Here is a 14,572-nt window from a genome sequence, read left to right on the forward strand (position 1 = left end):
ACCCCACACTGATGGGAGTATGTCAAAGGCATATAGGAGCCAACTGAAAGGAGCTCTTGATGACAAAAGTTGGAATAATTTCAGCAAACAAAATAATGTAGCACTGGATTCTAATTCAGAGAACAAAGTAAATATCCATGAGTTCACATTAATGTAAACGACTGAATAAATTAATGCAAGAGAAGAAACAAATTTCCTGTGCAGAAGAATTCCAAATCATTTATGTGGATACTCCACCCTGTAGAAGATGGAACATAACCCCACTACTTACGCATGGGCTGCACCCAGTGACTTTCTTCCAAAGTACAATATAAAGGGAGGGGGAAAAAGAGAGTAACTTTACAGTGGAGAAACCTGGCAAACACTGCCTCAAGCCAGGTGATCAAAGTTAACGTCAATAGTGATAAGGCATATTGATAGTACATGGCATGAAATGACGTGGTGAGAATGACACTCTACCTCTGTGGTCATTCTTCCCAAAACACACTACCCAATCTAACCATGAGAAAAAAATATCAGACAAATCTCAGCCAAGGGGCATCCTACAAAATGTATGGCTAATGCTTCACAAAACTCTCAGGGTCCATAAAACAGGGATATCTGAGAAATGGTTACAGCCAAAAAGAAACATGACTACTAAATGTAATGTTGTATCCTAAGCGGGATTCTGGAAATGAAAAAGGATACTAGGTAAGAAAAAAAAAAAAAACTAAAGAGTTTACAGGAAATCTGAATAAAGTATGGAGTTTAGGTAGTAATGATGTATCAATATTGGTTCACTAATTGTGACAGATGGTCCACACCAATGTAAGACATTAATGACAGGGGAAACGGACTATGCAGTATATGAGGAGACTGTACTACCTTTATAATAATTCTGTACGTCTAAAACTGTTCTTAAAGTTTATTTTTTTTATTTCTATTATTTTTTTAATGGAGGTACTGAGGATTGAACCCGGGACCTCATGCATGCTAAGCATACACTCTACCACTGAGCTCTACCATCCCCTGAAAGTTTATTTTTAAAATTATCCATTATTAAATAATTTTTAAAATATCCAAATGTTTCTCTGCTCTGGCATTGGAGTGGACTGGACTGCACATAAAGCAGTGAGCAAAACAAACCTGGTGCATGTCTTCAGAAAGCTTCTGATCTAATCTGAAGCAGTGACATTCAGCAAATAGTCAGAGAGAGAGAGACTGCGCTCTGAGGATTTTATAAGTCTAATGACGGCAGAGTCTGTAGAACGTCCTGAGACAGATTCCAAAGGGAGAAGCATCATATCCTTTACCCGCCCCAAAGCCACAGGTTGACTTTTAACCCAGCCATCAAGCACTTCCTGTTGATGACAAAGAGGACCCTATGGAAGGCGGGGGTAGGCAGCAGGTGAATGGAGCTCTTAGAATCAAAATTCTTGGGATCAAATTCCATATCCTGTCCCTTATTCGTCGTTTCATTTCCCTGAGCTACAATTTCTTCACCAGTAAAATTTAGATAATAATCCCTACCCTTCAGAGCTGGTGTGAAGGTGAAGTGTGATTATATAAGCCTTTGAGCACGCTTGAAGTCTGCTTTCAGTGTCTTAGCTAAAACCTCACACAGTCTGACCCCTTACTCCACGCACGTTCTATTCCCACACACTGTCTTCCTTTTTCTCCGGGAGATCACAAACCACAGGCTTGCTTGGTATGGTTTCCCCTCTCTTTCCCAATATATCTCTTTCTCCTTGAGGACTCTTGTCCCTCCACACCTGACTTCTTTATCTGTAAAAGCCTGCTGTGCAATGACGCTATAACTCAACAGAGCTGCCCAAAATGGAAAAAAAATTATTTTTCTAGTTGCTTTGCTTTCACACAAGGAAACTCAATTTATCTTGCAGAGGGCAAAAGGAAGCTTCATCCAATTTATTTTCGGAAGCAGGGAATATGCGTTGGAGAAAGAAAAAACTGGTGAGCACAACTGAACATAAAATCTAGAAGACACTATCTCATTAATTTGTATCCCATTAATCCAGAATATTTGATAATTTGGAAGAATCCATGTAGTTCTACTGAATAAAAATAAAGGCTGGCAGCTACAGTGCAATATGTTCAGTAGTGTATTCTATTTAAATTAATTGACTTGATAGAAACAAATCCATGTTAAATTATATTAAGTGTACAGGAGCACTCTTTTTTAGTATTTTTTTAATGTACTAGATAATTTAGTCACAGTCACTCTGGATATGTGATGCTGTATTGTGTTAGTATTACCAAGAATGCTGAAACTGAACCAAAGGGCTCAGCAAACATACAATAGCGTCTGTAAAATAACACTGGAAAAGATGCTGTTAGGACAGGAGTGAAAGGAGAAAGCAATACTCAGAACTTTGAATAAGAGGATGTTCTTGGGTAAAAAAATCATCAGAAGTCATACAAATATATTCAAGTCCCAAATCCATTGCCTGGTTAATCTTGATTTTAATCTAACTCAGGTGATGAGGTCTAGCACCCACTGAAGAAGTGGGTATATTAATATCTTCACCAGCCCTGAAGCAAACACAGGATTAAACTTTATCCCTGCCTCTCCTCTCCCCAGCCTAAAATTTGAATGAGTTAGCGACTGTTTAGCTAGGTTGATGGTTGTATACCTAAAGAAGATACCACCTGCATCAGTCACTCAAAAGACTACAAAGAAGGTTCTGACAGACATACATTTTTTATCTCATTCTTATAAAACCATAAATATATATTGTACATTACCAAAAATATTCATTCAAATATATCATTGTTCCTCTACCAATTTTAGCTTGAATACTATTTGAAATATTTCATAGAGCACTTACAAAACGTATTATGAAAAACATTCAAATAAGAAAATGTTACACACTTACCTTCAATAGAGGAACTGAGATAATCACTCTCCATGCCTTTTTGTTTACTATTTTTATTATTATTACCCTACACTTTGCCTTTTCATAACATTATGTCATCAGTCTGTTTTAAAGGTGATAAAATAATTTCAGAGATACTAAATGCCTGAATTAAAGTCTTAAAGCAAATAAGTGATTGAACCTGGAAACAAATTGCAGGTCTCCTGGTGTATAGGACTTGATAAGACCTTTGTTAAATCCATAATATTTGCAATACAGCTGCACTGAGAGTTGTTTATGAAAAGAATATTTTTTCAATTTAAGTGTTTATAAAACATAAATACATTAGTGAGACCGAGAATGTTAAACTTTGCAATATCAGAGGAAAATGAAATTACCCAACACTCTGTTCCATTAATTGATGCTGACAACAAATCTCAACAGGAAAAAATGAGTTAAGCCCTCAACATTCATGAATCTGAGATAGCCTCCCTCTGCTGGATATAACTAATTATTCGACTTTCGGATAATCTTGGGAATTCTGAAGAACTAGAATGATTCAGAACTAAAAAATAACTATGTTCAGAAACGAACAGACCACTCCTTCCTTCCACACTTGTTTCAGTCAAGATTCTTTTGTTGAAAGTGACAGACACTAACTTAGGGCTGCTTAAGAAAACATGGGAAGTTTTATTACAGGGACACAGTGCTGCCTCAGAATCCAAGATCTTATGTCTGGGGCTCCTGATCCCAAAGGCTCTATTTTAAAAGCATTCTTTTCATGGAGGGAAGAACTGGAAAAGCAAATCTACAGACGACTCAGTGGGTAGAAAAATCTGAACAGAGCTGTTTCTGTGTGCGCAGAGATGCTCTCTAATTCCCGCACTTAAGAGATTCAGGCAAGGGTGGGGATTAGTAAATTACTGCAGTTCAATAAGTTAGAGCAAAAGGAGCAAGCAAATTCTGGGCATTATGCTAACATAGCTTCATTGCTACCTGAAGATGGGAGAAGCCTGAAAACGAGTTACACATAAACCAGGAGAGTGATACAAAAGAGGGAGAGAGGGATTCTCCACAGACCAGTGGAGAACACAACATGAGATTTCTGCACCAAAGCTGTCCCCATCGGTGGCTTTGGCACAATAAAATAGCTTTAGTACTGAGAAAATCTGGGATCAGGAGGAAGCAGGGAGACAACGCAGGCGCCCTGGGCAGTAGCACCTGCTCTTTGGCATTGGGAAAGTTGGCAGCAGACCCTACCCTAGGAAAAAAGTAAAATGATGGTGTTTGAGTCGGTCACGGTGAAACATTCTCTAAGGATAACTCAGAAGTAGTCAGTAACAGCTTCAAAGAAGTGGAGTGAATCAGGCAGAGCCAAAGAAATAACACATTTGTACTGCTATTCTGACCCTCTTGTTTTTACCTCTTATGTAGTGTGGCTTAGGAAACACGGTGTATACATCACTAGAAATACATGAATATACCACTGAATATTCTACAGTGGTCTCTGTATCTATAGGAATATCTGATTGTTGCCTCTGATCCACACTATTTCCTGGGACTTGATGGTAGAGAAGTTGTTTTGTATGTTTGCCTGCCCCTGACACACTGTAGAGACCCTTAAGAAACCTTTACAGTTTATGACAATCCTGATGCCTCTCGTACATGGGATCCTTTCAGTGTCATTTCCATTCTCAACAAAAGATTGTACCCATGACATTAGTCAAGACGTCAGAAAGTAATATACATGCAATACAGCAACAAAGATTTTTTGAAACCCAGAACATACCTGTTACATTCATTTTAAAGGACATGTCTCATAGTATGTAATACTTTCATTCCTGAAACCCCTATGCAGTGAATTGCATATAAAAGCAAATGGTATTTTAAATACTGAAAAAAAAATCTACAGTCATTTGTAAAGGAAATAATCACCTCTTATTTCTTTTGTAGATTTGGGTTGCCTCTTTAGTAGGTTTGCAGAAAGGGGAGGGTACAGCAAAGTTAAAAGAGCATGGGATTAAACTCAAATAGACTAAAAATTAATCTTATCTGTCATTAACTAGCTGCATGACTTTAAACAAGTTTCTTAGATTTGCTGAGCCTCAGTTTTTTTCATCTGTAAGTAAAGCTATTATTGATCTCATAACTTCCAGGAGGAAATTGTATATAGTAGATGCTCATATATTTATAAGTGGCATGTTTTATATTTCTCTCTCTGTCTCTCTGTCTCTATATATATATATAAAATATATAAATACATATAATACAAAATATATTATATAGAAATCTATATATGTATAAAATGTAATACAAAATATATTATATATATATATAAATCTATACATATATAAAATCTGTAGTACTTACATTGTTTTGTTTCCAAAGAAAATAGCATTTCTAGAATTTTTAAAATATATATATAGAAATAAAGTTTAAAAAACTATGCAAGACAGGCCAACCATCACAACTTCTCAATATTCTAGATAAGAATTATTAAATTTATACTTTTTAATGATTTCTAATTTTACTGAAATTAGCATCTTAGCCTACTATTTTATTACTACTTAGACAAAATTGAAAACTTCACCTCAGTTCCTACCAAATGAAAAAAATAAATGACTGGGATGTACCTTCTCTGTGTGGGATCCCTCCATCTCTGTGAAAATCCCCGTACAAGCCATCAGTCAGTACCTGCCAAGATCAGATAAGGTCTTATTAAGCACCTTTTTTCCCATTGAAATGGTACAACCAGCTTCCCCAAAATTTTATTTTTGATCATTTTATTGATCCTCTAAGTTTTCAAAAAACTTTGCTCAAAATAGCAATGAATTCCAAGAGTCAATGTCAGATGGCTTTTCTTCTTTTACAACATAGTCACCCAGATGCTGTGACCATCAGTTGCTATTTAAGTTTCAATATTTGTATATTTGCAGTTGCAAAACTGGCCTCAACTATGCTCAAAAACCAATGTGTTTCCATTGTAAGGTTTTTCCCAAGAGGAAAATTAGAATAAATTTTGTATAGTAAAATCACTGATTTGCATTCTACAACCTAAGCTGATTTCTACGCTAATGTGGAAGAATTACAGGAATCATTTCTGGAACACATCCATCATTAAGTTTGCTAGAAGATAGCTGTTTGAGGGCTTAAAGACGCCCAAACATAGTTGGAAGGATATGTTCCTCAATGTTGGGAACTCTTTGTTTCACACACATCTGTCAGTGCGTTTATCTCCACATAGGACATTAGTTCTTATTTTCAGATTCTCATTAAAACCAGTAGAGGAAGTGTCTGCATAAACTGGAATTTCACTGATACACTTACTATGCACATGGGTAGAAATTACACTGCTCCTTATTATCAGTAATGGTTGCCTTAAAAACAGAATCTTAAAAGTATTTTAATAACTGGGTTCAAAAGGCTCTTTTAGCTTCACTCTTACTCAAGTGGTCAAATCCTGTTATCACAAATGTAGTTCCAAGGGAAAAAAAATCACTGTTTAGCAAAATGTTGGCTTCACACCAGCCAGTGTGCTATCACTGCTCTCAGGTGCTTCAGATCACGTGATGGAATTTGAGATTTGGAAATGACCTTGAATAATATGCTATTGTCCAGCCTACTTCTTTTACAGGTGAGCAGATTAAAGCTCTCACTGTCTCTCCTAGATCTCACAGCATCAGACACTGACATGCCCCAGTTTTGCGAGTCGTCTCTCACAGGTTGTAAACGTTAAAGGGTTTTTTTCCCCCTAATAAGTGACACTAATTGTGTTCTCACCCCACAGTATTTTCCAGCCCATCCGATCTTCCAGGCTGGGGAGCAGCCTCCCTCCAGTATGTCATTCTGGTCCATAACTCTGTAGCCCCTTTTAGTTATTAAAACAGTCACATTTTGGCCCTTTGAAACGGAGTGCTGTTCATTTGACTTCATTCTCAAATTTGATCCCAAGTCCTCTTTCTCTCTGCCCTGGCACAAGCTGAAAATCACGACTCTAGAAGCTTGGAGGAGGGTGAGGAGCAGAGTGGATGACTTCGCCCCTCTTCACTCCTCCTCTTCTGCTTCCTGTCCTCCTCTGCTGTTGAGGCAGGGAGCAGGGAAAAGGACCAGAGACCATGGCTCCACTTCTGATCCTGCCCATCATGAGGTTTCATCTCCGTCTCGTTGGTGGCTTCACCTTTCCTGCCTTACATGGGCAGGCCCATAATCCCTTCCATAGGGCTGACATCCAAATACACTTGGACCCCTCCTATGTGTTTACACTTGCTTCCCTGGTGATCTCGCCTGTCTGGTAGCTTTTCATAACTCCTCTACACTAAAAACTCCCCACAACCAGCTGCCCAATCTCCATCTTTACTTGAACGCATAGTAGACATCTCAAACTGAACATGTTCACAAGGCCTGCTCACCTGCCAACTCCCCATTTCAGCTCACAACAACTCCATCTTTCTTGTTGCACAAGCCAAAATTTGGAGGCACTTTTACTCCTTTCTTCCTCTTAGCCCACATTGAGTCTTTCCACAAATTCCATCATCTCTACCTTCAAAATTATACCCAGAATCCAAACTCTTCTTATCACTCTCGCTCGTATTATTGCCCTGGATATGGATTATTATCATGGGTCTGCCTTACTTCCTACAGTCCTTCTCAGCACAGCAACCAGAGTTGTCCTGTTAAAGCCTGTGCCAGATCATTTCACACTTCTGTTCAAAATCCTGCAAAGGGTTTCTATTTCATCAGGAGTAAAATCCAGAGACTTTACAGCAGGCTACCTGTACTTTCATAATTCACTCCATCCTCTAGCATCCCTTTGGACTCATAGTCAGCTACACTCCTCCTTGCTCACTCCACACCTGCCTGTCCTCAACAAACATTCCAGGTACATTTTTTTTTTAATTGAATGGATGAATAAATAAAGAAGATGTGGTATCCAGAAAAGATGAAAACTCTAATTCGTAAAGATACCCCAATGGTCATAGCAGTACTATTTACAATAGCCAAGATACGGACACAACCCAAATGCCCATCAACAGATAACTGGTCTAAGAAGATGCGGTAGAAGGGCCAAGATGGCGGAGCAGAAGGGCGCTGGTAGCTCACCCTTCCCCACAAATGCACCAAGACTCACATCCACGGAGCCACCCAGCCAACCAGAGCACCTGCTGAACTCCAACAGAACATCGCCCTCTTCAAAAGACAAAGATGCCACGAATATGGTACGAGAAAAGGGAAAAAGAAAGAAGGAAAAGCAAAACTGTGCGGGACCGGTCCCGGGGGAGGGAGCGGCAAAGGAGGGCTGGCGCTCGCTTGCCGGGGTCTCCCCTCTCCAACGGAGAAGCCAGCGGGACGGAGGGGGAGCCGCCGAGGCTCGGATCTGCATGGAGCAGCCTTTGACCAACAGAACTAAGGTAAAGGGGCACAGAGGGTCCCCGCGACACCCAGCCCGGGACGCGGGCCGGCAGCTGCGGGCAGGGCAAGGCTGCCCGAGCCGGGTGGAGGACGGGGCGGCTGCACTGAGGCAGCCCCGGGGGACTGCAGGGGGCTGCGCGCTGTGGCTGGGAGGGGATACAGAGCAGAACAGCCTGGGCCGCCCATAAATTACAGGGAACAAAAAAACAGCAAAGCAACGCTGCTGGTGTGCCCTGGGGGGAAGGGCGCCGAGCCTTTGTCTCCTCAGGCCCGCGGCGCCATTACCGGCGCGTCCTCGGGAGCAGCACAGTGGGGCGCAGCCACAGCCGCCACATCCTCCTGTCTGCAGCGCCCGGGTGGGGGCGGGGTCGTAACCTGAACCCACACCTGGGGGCCCCGCAACCTCTTAGGCGGGCCTGAGACTTGTTTACAGCCCCAGGCAGGTAGGAACATTCTGCCCCAGTGCCTCAGAGAACTCGCGCCTCTAAGACACGGAGCAAGGAGCAGAGTGCAGGCACAGAGCAGGGCTGAGGGCTGAGTGGCCGTTTTCATGGAGCTCACCTGTGGAGCGCCGACCCAGTGCGGAGCGGGGAACTGCACTGGGCAGGGAAGCGACCTGCCACCGACCGTGCACTAGTGCGGCGCCTGATGGCGGCGTCAGCGTCTGGAGGGGGCGCTCACCGCCTGCCTACTGTGCGCAAGCGCGGCGCGGCACTGTACAGCCTGGAGGGGGCGCGACCCGCCCGCCCACCGGCAAGGGGAGCCGCGCAGACCAGGGGCGCGACCAGAGAGCCCCTGGAGCCAGTGAGCAGAGCTCGCCCAGCAGGGTGAGGGCAGGAACAGTGACAACCACAAAACAAAAAGGAGGCCTGTTCCATAGTCAGGGCAGGCTCTGGCCACCAGGTCAGCAGCCACACCTCTAACCACAGGGTAGCAGGCAAAAGGCGCGGAAAGACGACTTGACAACCACCCACACTTCAGAAGACCTCTGCACAAAATTATTAAGAGCACACAGTCTCCACGGGAACACATTCACTTTTTTTTTCTTTACTTTTATTTTTTCTTTTACTTTTTCAATTTTTACTTTTTAAAAATTCTTTGTTTCTACTTTTAATCCCTTTTAAATTTTTCTTTTAAAATATTTTTATTATTTTTTAATTTGTCTCAATTTCATTTTTATTTCTCTTTGTTTTGTTCTTGCTGTTGTTTATTATTACTGTTCTCAAATATTTTTTCTTCTTTTAAGTTTTTAAAAATTTGTCTCAACTCAATTTTTATTTCTGTTCGATTTGTTCTTCTGTTATTGATTATATTCTATTTTCAAATCTTTTTTCTTTTAAATTTCTTTTTTTTTATTTTGTGTCTGCATCTGCTTTAAATAAACAAACAAACAAACAAACAAACCCCTTCAGGACCACAGTAGGTAACTGATACTCCACAAGCCATAGTGCCAGAGATATAAGTAAAACGAAGAAGCAGAGGAACTTCTCCCAATCAAAAGAACAAGAGAAATCCCCTGAAGGAACGATCAATGAAATAGACCTTGATAGTCTACTAGATCAAGATTTCAAAAAAGCAGTAATCAAAGTATTAAAGGAACTAAAGGAGATTGTGTATAGAGACAGAGAATATGTCAAAAAGGAAATTGAAACTATAAAGAGAAGCCAATTAAAATTGGAAAACTCATTTGCTGAGGTGAGAGCTGAGCTAAAAGCTGTAAAAAGTAGGTTAGATAATGCAGAGAAACAAATAAGTGACTTAGAAGACAGGACAACAGAAATTACCTAATCAGAACAGCTGAGAGGAAAACAAATAAAACCAATGAAAACAGTATAAGGGACCTATGGGATAATATAAAGCATGCCAACATATGCATAATAAGGGTCCCAGAAGGAGAAGAAAAAGCAAAGGGGATTTAAAAGGTATTTGAAGAAATAATGACTGAAAACTTCCCAAACCTAAAGAAGGAATCAGATATCCAAGGACAGGAAGCACAGAGGGTCCCAAACAAGAACCCAAACAGACCCACACCAAGACATACTATAATCAGGATGGCCAGGGTTAAGGATAAATAATGATTCTAAAGGCAGTAAGAGAAAAACAAAGAGTTAGTTACAAGGGAACCCCCATAAGGCTTTTAGGTGATTTTTCTACACAAACACTACAGGCCAGAAGGGAGTGGCAAGATATAATCAAAGTCCTGAATGAAAAAAAGCTGCAACCTAGGACACTTTATCCAGCAAGGCTATCCTTTAGGATAGAAGGAGAGATAAAGAACTTCACAGACAAGCGAAAACAAAAAGAATTTAGCAACACTAAATCTATGCTAAAAGAAATATTGAAAGTTCTACTCTAAATAGAAAAGAAGCAGGATGCTACAGAATGGAGAAAACCATAATTGGAAAGGTGATAACTACCATGAATTAAAATAGAATAAACATGAAATTGTAAAGGAAGACATCTAAATCATTAAGGGTGGGAGAGGGGAGCAAGAAAATATAGTTTCTTTTCTTTTCTTTTCTTTCTTGTTTGTTGTTGTTCTTGGTAATATGGGTTTGAGCTTATATTACTATCTGTTTAAAACAAACAGCTATAGTAATGGATTAATATATGTACAAAACAGGGTAACCACAAGCCAAAAACTTACAATAGAGTCACAAAAACTAAAAAGAAGCCAAGATAATACAAAGGAAGATTATCAAACCACAAAAAGAAAAGAAAATGAAACAAAGAGGAAATACCAAGTCAACTGCAAAATTAAGTTCAAAATGGCCATAAACATCTATCAATAATTACTGTAAATGTCAGTGGACCAAATGCTCCAATCAAAAGACATACAGTCGCAGACTGGATAATAAAACAAGAACCTACAATATGCTACATACAAAAGACCCACTTTAGGGAGAAGGACACACATAGATTGAGAGTGAGAAGATGGAAAAAGATACTCCACAAAAATGGAAATGACAAGAAAGCAGGAGTAGCAATTCTGATTTCAAACAAAATAGACTTTAAAACAAAGGCCACAAAGAAGGACACTTTATAATGATTAACGGAGCAATACAAGATGAGGATATTACATGGAATGGGAGAAAATATCTGCAAAAAATGAAACTGACAAGGGCTTGGTTTCCAGAATATATAAACAGCTCATATGACTTAATAAGAAAATAACAAACAACCCAGTCCAAAACTGGGCAGAAGACCTAAAGGAGCAATTCTCCAATGAAGACATATGAATGACCCATAGGCACATGAAAAAAATGTTCAGTATCACTAATTATCAGAGAAATGCAAATCAAAACTACAATGAGGTATCACCTTACACCAGTCAGAATGGCCATCATACAAAAGTCCACAAATGACAAATGCTGGAGAGGGTGTGGAGAAAAGGGAAGCCTCCAACACTATTGGTGGGAATGCATTTTGGTGCAGCCACTGTGGAAAACAGTAAGGAGAGTCTTCAAAAGACTAAAAATAGACTTATCATATGACCCAGCATTCCCATTCTTGGGCATATATCCAGAAGGAACTCTAATTCTAAAAGACACCTGCACCCTGATGTTCATAGCTGCACTATTGCAATAGCCAAGATATGGAAACAACCTAAATGTCCATTGACAGATGACTAGATAAAGAAGCTGTGGTATCTTTATGTCATGGAATACTACTCAGCCATAAAAAATGACAACATAATGCCATTTGCAGCAACACGGATGTTCCTGGAGAATGTCATTCTAAGTGAAGTGAGCCAGAAAGAGAAAGAAAAATACCATATGGTATCACTCATATGTGGAATCTAAAAAAAAAAAAGAAGACAAATGAACTTATATATGAAACAGAAACAGACTCACAGACACAGAATACAGACTAGTGGTTGCCAGGGGGGAGAGGGGTGGGAAGGGATAAACTGGGCATTCGAGATTTGCAGATACTGACTGGTATATATAAAATAGATAAACAAGTTTATACTGTATAGCACAGGGAAATATATTCAATATCTTGTAGTAGCTCATGGTGAAAAAGAATATGAAAATGAATACATGTATATTTATGAGTGAAGAATTGTGCTGTACACCAGAAATTGACACAACATTGTAAACTGACTATAACTCAATAAAAAAAAAGTATTTCTGCAAAAAAAAAGATGTGGTGTATATATATATGTGTGTGTGTGTATATATATATCACTCAGCCATAAAAAAGAATGAAATATTGCCATTTGCAACAATATGGATGGACCTAGAGATTATCATACTAAGTAAAGTAAGTCAGAGAAAGACAAATATTAGATGTTATCACTTATTTGTGGAATCTAAAAAATAATACAAATGAATCTATATACAAAACAGAAACAGGCTCAGACATAGAAAACAAATTTATGGTCACCAAAGGGGAAAGGAAAGAAGAGAGGGACAAATTAGGAATATGGGATTAATAGATACAAACTGCTACATGTAAAATAGATAAGCAACAAGGATTTACTGTATAGCATAAGGAAAAATATTCAATATCTTGTAATAATCTATAATGGAAAATAATGTGATATATATATAATCATATATATATATAAACTGAATCACTTCACTGTACACTTGAAATTAACACAATATTGTAAATCAACTGCTTTCAATTAAAAGGAAAAAAAAGATGTATATATATGCAGTGTAATACTACTCAGCCATATAAAAGAATGCAGTCTGGCCATTTGTGACAATATGGATGGACCTTGAGGGTATTATGCTAACAAAAGTAAGCCACACAGAGAAAGACAGATACCATATGATTTAACTCATATGTAGAATCTTAAAAAAAGCAATAATAAAAAATAAACAAAACATATGAACAAAGAGAACAAAACAAAAACAAACTCATAGATACTGTGGACAGATTGGTGGCTATCAGAAGGAAGGAAGCAAAATGAGTGAAAGGGATCAATCTTACGATGATGGATGAAAACTAGACTGGTGGTGATAATTTTGTGATGTACAAAGATGCCAATTATGATGTTATACACCTGAAACTTACATAATGATATATACCAATTTTACCTCCATTAAAAAAACATAGATGCAAGCTTCTGAATTACAAATTCTTATTGAATGTTGAACGAATTTTTTAAATGACTTATTTATTATATTTATTGACTGTTTTCTTTGTAAGGCAAGGGGGTTTTTCTGGTCTGTTTTATCTATGTGTCACATAAATAGAACAGTGCCTAAACACTGATAAGTAATCGTTATGGAAGGAAGGAAGACGATGTCAGAAGCAAGGAGACAATGTCTAAAATGTCTCTCAAGATGCCAGGTCACCTCTACTCCATGCGACTGCTCAGGTCTCCCAAGCTGTGAAGGCTGTGCCCCATTGGTCCCAGGGAATTTGGGTCATGGGGCTTCTACCCCATCTGGACTTCATGGACTTCCCAATCTTTCATGGACTTCCCAATCTTTCTCTTCAGCACATGTCAGGTGTCCTCTTATGCAAAATGCCTCTCTCTACATCTCGTGATGGAGTTGCTAACATGTTTCACTCATCAAGAGTTAACCTGCTTGGCTTCTCCCTTGCTGTGTCTCCATGTATCTATATTGTCTCCGTCCTCATGCCCCGCCCCCAGCACCCACCACCTAACTGTGAAGGGAGTCTCCGACTGCCCTCCCTTCTCCCTCAGCCCCACCTCCTTCTCCATTCCCTCCAACCCAGAGGGCATTCTTATATTCCATTTCCAGAATTCCTTCAGCTGAAGAGATTCATGGCTTGTATTTCTCATCAGAGCATTCACTACATCCGAGTAGCTATTATGTGCTACATTACTGGGTGAAATTCTAGAAAGCTGCATTTGTTTTGCCCTCTTAATATTAGTCCTCACAAATAAAACAAGAAGACTAGGATTGCTATTTATTTAGTATGTCTTCTTCATTTGAGAAAATAAAAAAGAAGTGACTGGCATGTGTTGGGGTGGGGGTAAGGGGAACTTATTCTACTTCCTGCTCAATTTTGCTATGAACCTAAAACTTCTCAAAAAAATAAAGTATATCAATTTGGGGGAAAAAAGAGAAATGATAGCTCATCCTTACAAATAACAGTGGATTTACATGAAAATCACTGGTCATTCGTTTCCCTATTAGTCCAGTAAAGTGAATGTGAACTCATGCAGACTTTAAACAAATTCCCTCATCCAAGAGGTCAACGTTTACTGCTACTGCAGTGTAATGCAGTTGCTTATCTCAGTAATCTTCAAGTGATTATCAATGTCTATTCTGGTCAGGGTGTAACCAGAAAAACACATTTTACTTCAAGAAATTACAGCAGAG

The 14,572-nt window shown here is 39.2% G+C and overlaps 1 long non-coding RNA gene across 1 annotated transcript in view; it reads right to left on the reverse strand.

Annotated features, from left to right (window-relative positions):
- The window catches only part of LOC116155417 (uncharacterized), a 66,871-nt gene extending 58,030 nt beyond the window's left edge, over positions 1-8,841 (reverse strand). The window contains exons 1-2 of the long non-coding RNA XR_004139364.2: positions 8,823-8,841; positions 5,486-5,546 (exon numbers count right to left, since the gene is read on the reverse strand). This is a non-coding gene — a long non-coding RNA (uncharacterized LOC116155417). The remainder of the gene's footprint in view (positions 1-5,485; positions 5,547-8,822) is intronic.
- Between the last annotated feature and the right edge of the window lie 5,731 nt (positions 8,842-14,572).

The sequence above is a fragment of the Camelus dromedarius genome, chromosome 12 (assembly GCF_036321535.1).
Source record: "Camelus dromedarius isolate mCamDro1 chromosome 12, mCamDro1.pat, whole genome shotgun sequence".
NCBI classification, from domain to species: Eukaryota; Metazoa; Chordata; class Mammalia; order Artiodactyla; family Camelidae; genus Camelus; species Camelus dromedarius.